Genomic DNA, 13,392 nt, shown 5'->3' on the forward strand with positions numbered 1-13,392 from the left:
ATCTAAATCACATCGCGGTCTGAATATCCCCATAAAATTAAATGAAACGTTAATCGACTCATGTGTGGTGTTTGTCCGCCTTCCTGGGCCGTCTGAAGCGTTTTTTTTTTTTTTTTTTTTTTTTTGACGAAATTAATATTGGTCGGATGCCGGTAAGACAAGAGAGGGAGACAAGGCTTGCAACTAGGCTTGCCGCCAGCCGCGACCTCCTCCACTTCAAACTGGAATTAACGCCAAAATTTGAGCTTCATCCCTCCAACATTTTCCAAGAAAATCCATGCTGAAATCGCTTGGCATCGCCGGCGTTAGGCTGTCGTGGGATACGAGGCGCTTATTGGTTGATTTAAAACGGTCTCCATGCCTTGAATTTCTTTGGTCGCAGAGTTTGGCACCGATATTGAGAGAGCTGTTTTCGTGACTTCAGCATCGATTTTCTCAACGCAGTGTTTAACGATAAATTTCCAATGTTTGGCGAATGAAATAAAGGTTAGTAACAGAAACGCTACTTCCGAGATTTGTTCAGAATTTATTTACTTATGCTGAAGGCTATGAAGTCCGTGTTTCTCTCTGTATTTTGCTCAATGAAAACTATTGCTTGAAAGCTAAGCTTATGGAAATCAAATTCATTTATCGTGTTATGTATGCATGCATGCGTTTAAACTCAAAATTTCTGATAGAAAGAAATCTTTTCCCTGCTTTCTTGACCACCCATATTTATTTATGCAATGCTGAATGAAAAGATATTCGTGTTATTGATATCTTAGCCAGTGAAAGGCAAAACTGTTTATTACATTTGTTATCGCTCAGAGTTCCGAGTTCTCAGTTCCCGCCTAGAGCTGCCATAGATTGGGAACCGTGGTTTACCGGTACAATAGAACGTAGGTTTAGCAACTCTATTGACCAATCAGGGCATGCGTAGTGTCTCAGTTAATTTTATTATTATTATTATTTTTTTTTTTTTTTTTTTTTTACTATAAACGCAAGGGATACAAGCAGGAAATCGGAAATTAATCGTTTAATCTATATCAATCAGTTATTGTTTAATTTTTATTGTCTGCAAATGTCTGCTCTCTTTAGTCTGTTATCGATGGCCAATTAACATTGCCTTGAACAATTTCCTTCGTGGCATTATATTAACTGATACCGTCAAAGTAGGGGAGGAAAAAATAAGTTGCCTTTTCTCACTTGTTAAATAGTACTAAGTAGAAAGATAATGTAATAGAAAAGGGCTATTCCGAAAACGCGGAGTGCAGAGTGCGGACTACGGAGTCTAGAAACAAAACAAAAACAAACAAACAAAAAAGGTAAAAAAAAAATAAATAGAAATAAAAAAAAGTTAATTAAAATAAGAATTAAATACATAAATAAACTAGAAATAAAAAATTAATAGATAAAAATAGTAATTATTGAAAAATTCACACCGCCTGAAGTGGACTGTTCAGCGCTGAAAAATAGCAAGATAAAAAAAAAATGTAGATTGAAAAATAAAGAAACAAATAGATACACAGGTTAAGTTGTACTTTGAGAAAACAAATTCTAAAATATTTTCCCAAAAAAGCCATTTAACTGCACAGCGCCACTTGTCTCGCCAATTCCACGTGCAACTGCGGCCATGTATTGCCTTCTGTTGGAATTTAATCTTCCTCGGTAGAAAATTACTGATCTTACTTGGGAAATAAAGTAAGGTTGGTGGACACTACATGAAGGCTTTTAACGCAAAACAAAGAAAAAATATCCTAAAAGATGCTATTCACGCCCTGAAAATGATTTGCGCCTGAAAATAATTGAAACATGGGGAACTAGAAATAAGTCAGCCTTTTACAGGCGTTCAGTTAGTTGGGGCACAGCGCAAAAAAACGGCGAGCAAAAAGATTAGGGGAAAAGAGCTTTCTCTCGCCGCGTTTGTATTTTTTTATTTTGTTTGTTTGTTTTTTGTCTACCGGAGAAGATATTAAATTCCAACAGGAAAAAATACATGGCCACAATTGCACGTGGAATTGGCGAGACAAGCGGCGCTGTGAAGTTAAACTAACACAAAAATGGGCCAAAAAGATTCAAATTTTGTCATTAAATGGAAACAATAGACCGCGGGAAAACTCGATCGAACAATCATGTTTCTATATTTGGAAATTCAGCAGAGAAGGCACGGCATTGTTGCGGTTTTAGGGGTGGACCCTTTGACTTTTAAGGGGTGGGTGGATGATTTTGAATAGAAAAACTGCAAGCTTAATTATACTGTCTTTCCCCCTCCTCCACCACCAAAAAAAATGAAAAAAACAAAAAACAAAAAAACAAAAACATAATAGAAAATAACGCACACGACCACAGCCGACTTAAGAACAAGAAAAAAAAAAAAAAAAAAAAAAAGAAATAGGCACGTTTAGATAGCCGAAAGAGAGCTTGTTATACGGAGAATCATACCTACACAGATCACGAGAAAAAAAATTGCTTGCCATACTATGTTAGGGAAATCGAGATAAAAGAAAGTTAAAGAATACACTATTTTCTAACTTTACTAGATAAAACCGCATCTACAATTCGTGTCTGTTCCAAATCACTCACACCCTTTCTCAGAAGTCAGTAGGTCCACCCCTTTAAGTGTGATCAACCTATCGTGTCTCGCCCGCCAGATTCGAAAAACAACAGCAAGCGCGCTAGTGTACTCTCCGGCTTTTCGAGTCTGCGCAAGACGACGCCCGCCATTTTATCATTAGACGAGGCAGGGCTTGGCTGGCAGTTTAAATCTTTAGACTGAATTAACAATTGGCGACAAAGACCATAATCTAAACCGAGTGACGGCAGCATGCCGTTGTTGAGATGCTGACCACTCAGTTTTTCAGTGGAGTAGATAACAAGAAGTTCTCTCATTCTTTTTCAGAGACTTTAACTTTTATTCCTCTTTACTCTTTCTCTTTTTTCTTCACCATCTTATTTCTTATTTAACTTCAAGGAACTCATAAAGCCAAACGAACCCAGAGTCAACCCAACTGAATACTTTAATTGTGACCAGCAAGGAAGACTTTTGTCTGCGCATGTGCGAAAAAGTAAAAAAGTTTTTTTTTTTCTTTTCTTTTTTTTTTTTTTTTGCACTTTTGCTTGAACGCGCGGTTTTCGGTGCTGTTGAATTTGACAACCGAACCTTCGAAGGAGAATCATTCTTTAACAGGTCCTCAGTAAGTCATGTAAGGCATGTTACCGAGAAAAGCAATGCAAAGTGAAGAGAAAAATGCCCGTTTCATATCGCTTATAGCAATTTTAGGGTCGATAAACCGCTTTTCGTGCACACATGTCATCGACGGAGATGGTGATTTCCTCACAACAAAGATGAGGCAAAGCAAGCGTTGATTCATTTTTGCGGTACTCCAAAGGGTACCACAGGCCTTATTCGACGCCAAACAAAAGGAACATGGCTACTGTGGTAAGTAAAACGTATTACTGGTTCCTTGAGCTCATATTTTAGATTTTTATTCGTCTCATCTTGTGAAGATGAGGGAACCATGTTGTTCTCATTTTCGATTACTAAGTGTGGTTAAACAAGAAAATCTCACCATTCCTTTTTTCGTCAATCCTTCACTAAATTCGAGTCCAGCATTGCTATGAAGTTATTTTTTAATATTCTGGGTACCTTTGTGTTTTTGAGTTAATCCATTTCATTTTCAAGTGAAGTGAATGTTGTGATCGATAAATGTACCTTTTGTTTTACCTCAAAATTAAAAGTTGTCTTCAAGCCTCCGAGACTTTTGTGTTCCTTTGTGATATGTGAATTCCCATTAATGGTTGACTGTTTAATGTGTACACCATGCCCTGGCAAGATGTCGTACCTGGTTTCCGGTGTTCCGCTGTTTACTATTTGACGGATGAATGATTTGAGGTCGGAATTCAATTCTAGAAATTCAGCTTATAACGCTTCGCGTTTTGCAGCTCTTAAAATGAGTGACACTGTTCATTTGAGCGACAGCGTTCATTTGATTAAAGTTAAGTGAAAGTTTACTCCAGCCAACCCTTGTTGTTATAAACCTTATGAAACAAAATATCCCCGCATTTGATTTCATCGTACTCGCTGGCAACGCTGTTTTATCGGCTAGTCCAGCTTAACAGGGCTAGCGGTTTTGTCAATATCCGAAAAACTAATTTTTGATATGGGAATCGGCTTTTACTAATGAAACTACACTTACCCTGATACAATTTAACGTATAGAAATAAGGATGTTTCCGGTGTTCTGGTTGCTCAAAATTCACCTCGAAGAGGAATGTTCTTCGACCAAAATTTGCTTCAGTCGACCATAGCGTGACATCAGTTTGTCACGAATCATTTTCGAGTATCTTACATAAGCTTATAACTTGAAGAAAGTTAACGATATTCATAACTTCATATTTAGTGTAGAAGCTGTGACAGTGAGAAAAACGTCTTTTGCTTTTGTTTTTTGCAGATGCAGCTGTTTTAGAGTATGTGCAGTGGCAGCAAAATTAAATTAAGCATGACATATGTGAACTCATTTGTGCAAACAAACTTAAAGTAATAAGGATAACAGTTTTCTCAACAGTTTCTCCTTAAGCGTTGACTTCTCCAAAGTTATGTGGTAAACCAGAAGTGGTGCAGAAAAATTGAATGAGTATTGAAAATAAATATTTCTATTTTTTTTTAATTTATTTTTTTTCTGTATATATTTCTTTGTCAGTCAATTGTCACGAGGCAGACAAAGGATTTCTCTACATGGCCATTCCTACTTTTGTCAATGGGTCATTGGCTGCATTGACAATTTTTGTTTGTTTTCATAGCTCTGAAAAGAGCAGTTTGAGTGGTCTTGAAAAGAACCATTTCAATACTATATGTTTTCTCTGCAAAACAATATTGTCACTTTTATTTCTCATATGGCTCACTAATGATCTCAGAAGAATTCTAAAAGCTCAAATGGATGGCAAGGTACTTAGTAAAGTCTGTGTCAGGCCAGGCGGTGTTGGACACGACTCGCAAAGCATGCCGGGAGAATTTTCCCCGTAGCTCATTTTCATCTGATCGCTGAACTGCAAACATCTCCGCGCGCTGATGGTCACGTCGAAATATAACTTATAGGAGGTTCGCTCGCATCCGATGCTGAAAGAAATCTGGAATGACATCCACATGAAATGTTCCGCACGCCAAGTAATAGCTGTAGATGACTTCTGGTCGATTTACAAAGCCACCATTTTCAGTGCTAAACAGATGATTTTAGGAATCGAAGCTTCGCGGTTCGTCGAATCTTTACGGTTGAAAGATAAATTATTTCCGTTTCTGGTCTCTTCGAATTCGATCTTAACTTGTCGGAATTGAACCTACCTTCGGCACTATCCTTCTTAGATATCTCGACTTGTGTGTGAAGTGTATCAGTGTATCGCTGGCCAACAACATGGTTGTTGACAGATATTATGTTTTCGTTCGACGATAAGAGAGCTGAGAAGTAAAACCTACGAAGAAAAGGGTTGAATAATTTGAAATCAAAGCAATGTTTTGTCCTTGAAAACTTGTGTTAAGCTTGATTAATCGAGTTTCGCCCGCTGTAATTCCTGATTAACCAAAAGGAATCATAAATAACTTGCTAATGAGCTATGGCTCTTTCAAAATACAAAAATGATTTGCAATAAATGGAATCAAAAAACTAGAATCTTAATGGGAGAAATAGGGTATGTTTTGCTTTAATGTAAGTGGTAAAAAATAATTGTATACGTCCCCTGTACCAGATCACACTTCCAGCAAATTCTTGTTCAACTTACAAATTCAAGATTAAGTATGTACTGTGTGGATCTATTTTGTAGACAATGGGATAACACGATTTTGGTCTTGTTCAACTAGTTCCTTGAATGTGTTTAAAGTAAAAGGTCTCCAAATGACTTTGCCTCAGACATTGCCACTGTCAATATCAATGTTCAAACTGATGAGGGTTTGAGATTTCTCTTCGCCTAGTGCTTAGGTGTTGGATGTAACTTGTATCTGCTCCACGTGTCCATTCCTGGGTTCTCAGTACATGTGAGGCCATGTAAAAGGGAAATCAGGCTCAATGGAAAGAAAGTTTGGTTGAGTTACATGAAATGAATGCTTTCGACAAATAATATACCTCATGCTATTTTAAGTGGTTGCAGCTAAAATTGCAGATGGGAGATGTGAAAAAAAAACTGACTTACATTTACTTGCAAATAATAATTCAATTCCAAAGTATGCTTTTTAAACTGAATATTTGTAAAGTACTGACAAGCACAACAAAAAACCAGCAAAATAGCACGAAAACCATATTCTGGAAACAGCAGCCAACATTAAGTTCACTTACAAATTAGTAAACTGGAAGACTGTGAATGATAGGCACGGTCAATTAGCAATGACTGAATTGCACATGGTCCTGTGCCTTCATTGCATGTCCTCATATCACAACTCTGCTGATGTTTAAGGTTCTATGTAACTTGTGTAAACTAAAGGGAGCTTCTTACCCAGAACAGTGCTATGCAGGTCATTTGAAATATCTATCAGTTTAAACTTTATTATCTACTGCAAGTCCTGTGGTCAACAACACAGTGATCATGTACCGATATTAACATTTCCTACATTGGCTGTTAAATATTTTGCCAAAAACAGTCTCCACAGCACTTCTTCCTGTTGACTCGTAATGACTGTGACCAACTGAATTCAGAATAATCTAGCATGTAGCTGTATCCTAGATCATCTATAGTGAGATGTTTTGACTTAGATAACTAAATTGTAACAACAGTTTAAAATACAAGCAGATGCCCTATATTGAACACTTGCAGTAGCTCTTAAAACTCGGGATTGCCATGCAGCTTTCTAAGTAGTCACTTGCTTTATGTTATTATGTATTCTGTTTTGGTCTATTCCATTCTAAATTTGATATCCTAAACAGCAGCATGCTGTAGCTTTCCTTGTTAGATCACTACAGTGTAAGTGGATAAATTTAGTTCTTGGGAAATATAACTAAGTTAATTCCAAACCCATAGTCTTTTAAAATACCAGCGGGTAATTCAGCATGTGCTTCAAACACATTGGTTCGTTCTGCTCCTGGTGGGTTGACAATTATGCGTAACTATACACATGAAACACTTGTTATTAATTTTGTTGATGTATAGTCTCCCGCTACTACCAACATTCAAAGGAAAACAAGCATAAGAAGTGGGAGATCAAAAATAATCAGCCATAGATGACTGAACAATAACATCCGATCCAAGAGTAGTAAATTTCTGTCAGAGATAACAATTCAAGACAGGCAGTGATCATGATAAGGAAAATTCACTGTAAATGAGATGATATCTTTAATGGACTAGCATCCAAAGCAGGATACAAAACTCTTGAACGTCGGCCAAACAAACGGATGACATACGCACTACAAAAAAAAAAAAAAAACATAACAAGAAAACGTTAAGATGTAAAGGGAACAAGCCGAGCCACAAAATGAAAAGGGTAAAAATCACACAATCACTCCCGCGAAATACCGCGAACATATGACAAATCAAGGAAAATGCCCCAACTTCAAGTCCAATTTTGACCGTTAAAACGGCGGGGCCCACCTGGGCCCGCCGGTCTTTTCTTAAAGTTCAACTCTCGAACTAAAGTTTCACACAAAAAAATTCACAATACTGATCCCTGTTGTCCTGCAAACGACCAGAAGAATATCCATGTCAAGCGCGTGTGGTAAACAAACGTTTTCAACACAGCATGATTTCCATTGACTAGTTCTGATGCAAAAATTGCTTACCTGCACTTGAGGCTTGGCGTATAACTGGTCTAGATATTACACTAGCAGCTCCTAGAAAAGGTTCGTTTGATTCTCATGATGAGTGCAGAAATCGGTCGAGAAACGACAATCTACTCTCCATTCGCAACGAAAAATGTGTCCGCCATTGCTCCGGCTGAGACGACATATGATTGGTCGAATACTGTCACGTGAACCGTGTCCAACACCGCCTGGTGTCAGGCCAAGTGCCCCATACTGCCTGAGTACATCCCTGTTTCCATAGCATGGATGAGGTGCCAGTCCATTGCAGGGTTACCCCCAGCATTAAAATTCAGTGCTACCCATTTATACACCTGGGTGGAGAGAAGCATTGCAGGAGTATTGGTAAAGTGTCTTACCCAAGAGCACAATGTAATGAAACCAGCCAAGGCTAGACAGTTCAATCTGACCATTAGGCCGCCATGGCTAGTCTACTTACAGTGGAAGCTGTCTTAAGCTTTTATTATCAATTCATGGACACTCTTGTAAGCGGACAATCCTATTAACGACAACCTTCACAAAACTCTGTTTGAACTCCCAAACAAGCTGTTTATTTACTCATCCCCGTAAGTGGGCATTCCCATAAGCTGCCCTGGGGCCCGTTTCTCGAAGGTCCCGAAATGTTTTCACACCCGGAAACCTGCAGCAAAATCTCAAACCTTATGATTACAGTACTGTTTTATTCACATGTTAATATGGACAGAGGTTCTCTTCATACAAGAGGTTTCGGGCGTATACACCTCTCTGTTTTTGGATACAGGTGAACTAAAACTGGTTTTTTGGGCCCGAAAAGTTTCCAGGGGTTTCAAGAAATGGACCCCTGGACACTTTGAGGGAGTATGATTTAGTCTTTTCCTTTACTTTACGCTCGTGTCAGCAGACACCCGATGGGCCTGACAGTGGAAAATACTCAAACACAATTTTGTAAATTGTATTACTGCATTTTGTTGCAGTAAGTTTTGCTGGAATTATGATTTGCTCTTAATTATTACTAATGGCTAGTTCTAATACTGCAGTATACAGTACTGTATTCAGTTATGGCCATAATCGCAGCATTGTACAAGGTAGTAGAACAAAAAGATTATTTAATATGGCGGTATTTCTTGTATTTACAATGTTTGTAGTTAGCTGGGCATCCCTTATTCATCCCTCACACCCCTAGTGGCCATTGGGTCTTGAGAGTGTCTACTTATCAGAGCTTCCACTAGCTGCACCACTTTTCTCAAACCAAATGAAACAAATGATATAAACATAATTATATCACTACAGTCCACTACATTTATTTGTGCATGATTTAAATTTTTTATGATTTAATTCGTTGGAAAGACAAACCTCTCGAAAGGTGGCAATTGTTTTGATGTTTGTTGTATGGTACCTTTTCTGACAATGAATGTTTTATAAATCTATCAACCTGCACTTGAACATTATTGTGTTACATCACACGTATTCATCATTCTTCTCAAAAAAAAAACACATATTCTTGAAAGCAACAACGGTCCTTGCAAGCAATATTTTGTGACAACTGTTTTTCTGAAGAAGGGAAGATAAAATGCTATCCATAAAAGAGTTTCTGCTTTCAAACACAATAGCACTAATTGTATGTAGTAATGGAATAATACTTGTAATTATAGTTAAATAAAAGGAATGCTTGAAATTGGTTAGTACAAAAGCTCACTTTATGTGTACCTCAATGCTATTTTTGATATAACTTCCCTATCTTGCAAATAACAACAGAGAAAGATTCAGAGTGGAAAGTACAATTTTTACAGATCGATATGTAACATCTATTGAATAAATTAAAAAGATATAACAAACTCCTTTATTACTATAAAACCCTCGCACTCTTGTTATTTAACTTACAGCAGCACTTTCTACACACTACCCCTTTTCTAAACTTTACATACGCGCTGTTAGAACGCGTTTTTGCACTTGTTGCGGAACATTTTTCCACCCTACAACCAGCTACAAGAAGCCAAGAGACAGTTGCTTGCCAGTAAAAGCGAAGACGGTAACCTGTGAAAAGTTTGAGCTTTTCCGCCCTACATTTTCCTGCCATTCTGAAAAAGAAGACAAAGCAAAAAACCGCAACATTTACCTAAAATTCTAGAACAAGCGACGAAGCAAAGTCAATGATGAATTAGCTCTATTGGACGCCATCTTTGATTATAAGATTTTTGCAGCGCGCGCTCAGCAAGAGTCTGAGTGCCAGGGTAAAAATTCAGCCAATCAGACAAAAGTCTCCCCTGCTATTGTGACACGGAGTGTTTCCAGGACGGGGGTGCTCATTTTACCTTTTAGGGTCGTTAAAAGACGGGAAATTGGTACCTCGTAGGGTCGCTCAACGGCTCAAAACACTGAAAAGGTCCACAGCGGGACCTTTCGCGGTATCTTTTAGTGTATTTGGCCGAAAAAAATATGACCGGAAATAGTTAACAATCACCTTTATTTGGAAAAATAGAAAAACGATCCCTGGTTAAAAATTTGTTTAAAACGAGCTTTCGACTACCAGTCTGTAGTCTTTAACGAGTGATTGATAGAAAGCGCGAACGTTAAAATATATACTAAGAAAAGTGTGAAAAACAAAATTATAATAAAAACAATAGAAATGCTTGTGTGAGAGTAAAAAAATGCTAATGTGAAGTTCAAAATAAAATTGAATATTGTCCTGGTAATTGTTTCGCATTATTGTCAGCATGGTTCTTTATTGCTGTGTGCCAGGATTCCAAAGTTTTTCTAACACGAAAATTTCCCTTGTCAATCACGCGTGCATTGTCAAAGTCGATGAAATGATCGTTCAACCAGGCGTGTGAAGTAATGTTGGAACCTTTTTAAAAGGTTTTTGTGTTTCTAATATGTTCTTTCTTCCTTGTTTGTAAACATCTACCAGTCTCGCCGATATAACTCCACGGACAATCGGCGCATGGGATCTTGTAAACGACATTTGTTTGCAGTTCCGCGGGTGGTCTTGATTTCGGAGAAACACATTCTTCTTGTAATGTCTTAAGGGGTCTGCCTGTAGTTTGTATTCCATTGTTTCTTAGAAGTCTTGAGAGAGGTTCAGTTAGGCCTTTGATGTAAGGTAAAACTGCGAAGCCAACGTGTAAGTCAGAAGGATCAGCCTATTCAAAGAACAACCCTACCAATTCTTCTGGAGATGGTGTGATTGCCGGGGGTGGTTTCTTCTTTAAGATGTTAGATATGACCGATAGTGGGTAGCTGTTCGATTTCAGAGCATCAGTGACGTGGATTAATTCTTTCGCTTTTCCCTCGGGGGTACTTGTGAGATTAGAAGCACGATTCAGGAGAGTGGCGGCAGTACTTAGCTTGTGTTTCATTTCGTGGTGTGAATGAAAATCCAGATATCGGTCTGTGTGAGTAGATTTCCTGTAAACATCGATGGTTATGACGCCGTTGTTTCTGGATACCAGGGTGTCTAAGAAGGGTATCTGTCCATAATTCTCAGGTTCAATGGTAAGGGCTATCTTTGGGTCAATTGAGTTAAGAGAGTCATAAAAGGATGCGACAGAATGTTTCTTTATTATAACAAACCTATCGTCGACGTGACGCTTCCAGATTTTTGGAGGTGTCGAAGAAGCAGTGATGGCTGTTTCCTCGATTATCTACATGCAGAGATTTGCAACAACAGGGCTAACAGGGCTGCCCATTGCGCAACCATGAATCTGTTTGTAGATGGAGTCATTGTAAACGAAGTAATTGTTTGAGAGAGTAAAGTCCAGAAGAGAAACAATATCATCTGTAGTGAGGTTGGTTCTTAGTTGTAGGGTTGTGTCTTCATTGAGTTTTTTTCTGATGTATTCACAAGCTTTCTTAACTGGGATGGCAGGAAAGAGTGAGACGATATCAAAAGAAACCATGGCTTCGTCATCAGAAATTTCTAGATTGGCGACTTGGTCAACAAATTCACTTGAGGTGGAGACAGAGTAGCCGTTACAGTTCTGGATAGGTGCCAGGATGTCGGTGAAAAATTTGGATGTGTTATAGAGAGCAAAACCAATACAGGAGACAATGGGCCGAAGAGGGTAACCTGGTTTGTGATGTTTAATAGAACCTCGTATGGCGGGTGGAACAGCGTCCGTGGATCGAAGTTTACGATGAGTCGGCTCGTCAATCTTATCCTTCTTTTTGAGATCTAGCAACATGTGGTTGAGTTCTTTGTTTTGTTGTTATGGATAGATCTGATTATAACGAGAAAATGGAAGCCTTACTCAGTGATCATTTGACTTACCAGCTCGTCCAGAAATCTCCATTTGCCAAAATCGAAAGAGAACTCAACCACATGTTGCTAGATCTCAAGAAGAAACAATGGAATACAAACTACAAGCAGACCCCTTAAGACATTACAAGAAGAACGTGTTTCTCCGAAATCAACACCACCCGCGAAACTACAAACAAATGTCGTTTACAAGATCCCATGCGCCGATTGTCCGTGGAGTTATATCGGCGAGACTGGTAGATGTTTACAAACAAGGAAGAAAGAACATATTAGAAACACAAAAACCTTTAAAAAAAGGTTCCAACATTGCTTCACACGCCTGGTTGAACGACCATTCCATCGACTTTGACAATGCACGCGTGATTGACAAGGGAAATTTTCGTGTTAGAAAAACTTTGGAATCCTGGCACACAGCAATAAAGAACCATGCTGACAATAATGCGAAACAATTACCAAGACAATATTCAATTTTATTTTGAACCTCACATTAGCATTTTTTTACTCTCACACAAGCATTTCTATTGTTTTTATTATAATTTTGTTTTTCACACTTTTCTTAGTATATATTTTAACGTTCGCGCTTTCTATCTATTACTCGTTAAAGACTACAGACTGGTCGTCGAAAGCTCGTTTTAAACAAATTTTTAGCCAGAAATCGTTTTTCTATTTTTCCAAATGTCTTATCCTGGTTACTCATCTATTTTTAAATCACCTTTGTGTCACAGCTACCCCTCTCCGATTTGTTTTTTAGGAGAGGGCAGCTGTAACGGCTATCAACTTTACGAGGGGAAGGTATTCGAAGCCATCGTCTTTATCACTATTAAAAATTATGAAAGTGGCCGCGGTAAATGTGTTGTTTTATAACTGGAACCTCTTAGTGTTCAGGGGTGAAAATATTTACAAGCCTCGCCCACAAGACAGGATTCTCTTGTTATCTTTTGGGGGCCCTTTTCAAAGTTTCCGACGAGCACCCTGATCTTTTAAAATATGTAATTTTATACTGTAATCGCATTAGGTTAAATAACAAGATCCCTTTGTTGCACTTTAACACAAACCAAAACAAACCAACGGCGTTGGGAGAAATGAATCACGGCGAACAAAGGAAAATGATAACAACGATTAACCACAGAGTGAACTTTTTAAGGGCCCAGCCAAAGCCAGATTGGGATATTTTATGAATGCAAGTGGAGTTAATTAAGGATTTGCACTACCAGTCAGTCTGTTTGAAAATCCTCTGAAAATTACACGAGCCTTTTGCTAGCGAATGTAATTTGAAAGAATTTCCAAATCGTTAATTGCACTACCCTTCTTACAATTACTCAAATTTGACTGATACAAATACGAACGCGCATGCAGTATAGCACGGCAGCCATGTTGTATTATGGTAGGAACAATGAAAATGTTT

General features: G+C 38.2%; 1 pseudogene; it reads right to left on the bottom strand.

Annotated features, from left to right (window-relative positions):
• Nucleotides 1-10,774: 10,774 nt before the first annotated feature.
• Nucleotides 10,775-11,727, bottom strand: LOC110056291 (uncharacterized; annotated as a pseudogene).
• Nucleotides 11,728-13,392: the final 1,665 nt, after the last annotated feature.

Source organism: Orbicella faveolata, unplaced genomic scaffold, assembly GCF_042242905.1.
Source record: "Orbicella faveolata isolate gen_17 unplaced genomic scaffold, um_ofav_v1 contig_34, whole genome shotgun sequence".
Classification (NCBI taxonomy): Eukaryota; Metazoa; Cnidaria; class Anthozoa; order Scleractinia; family Merulinidae; genus Orbicella; species Orbicella faveolata.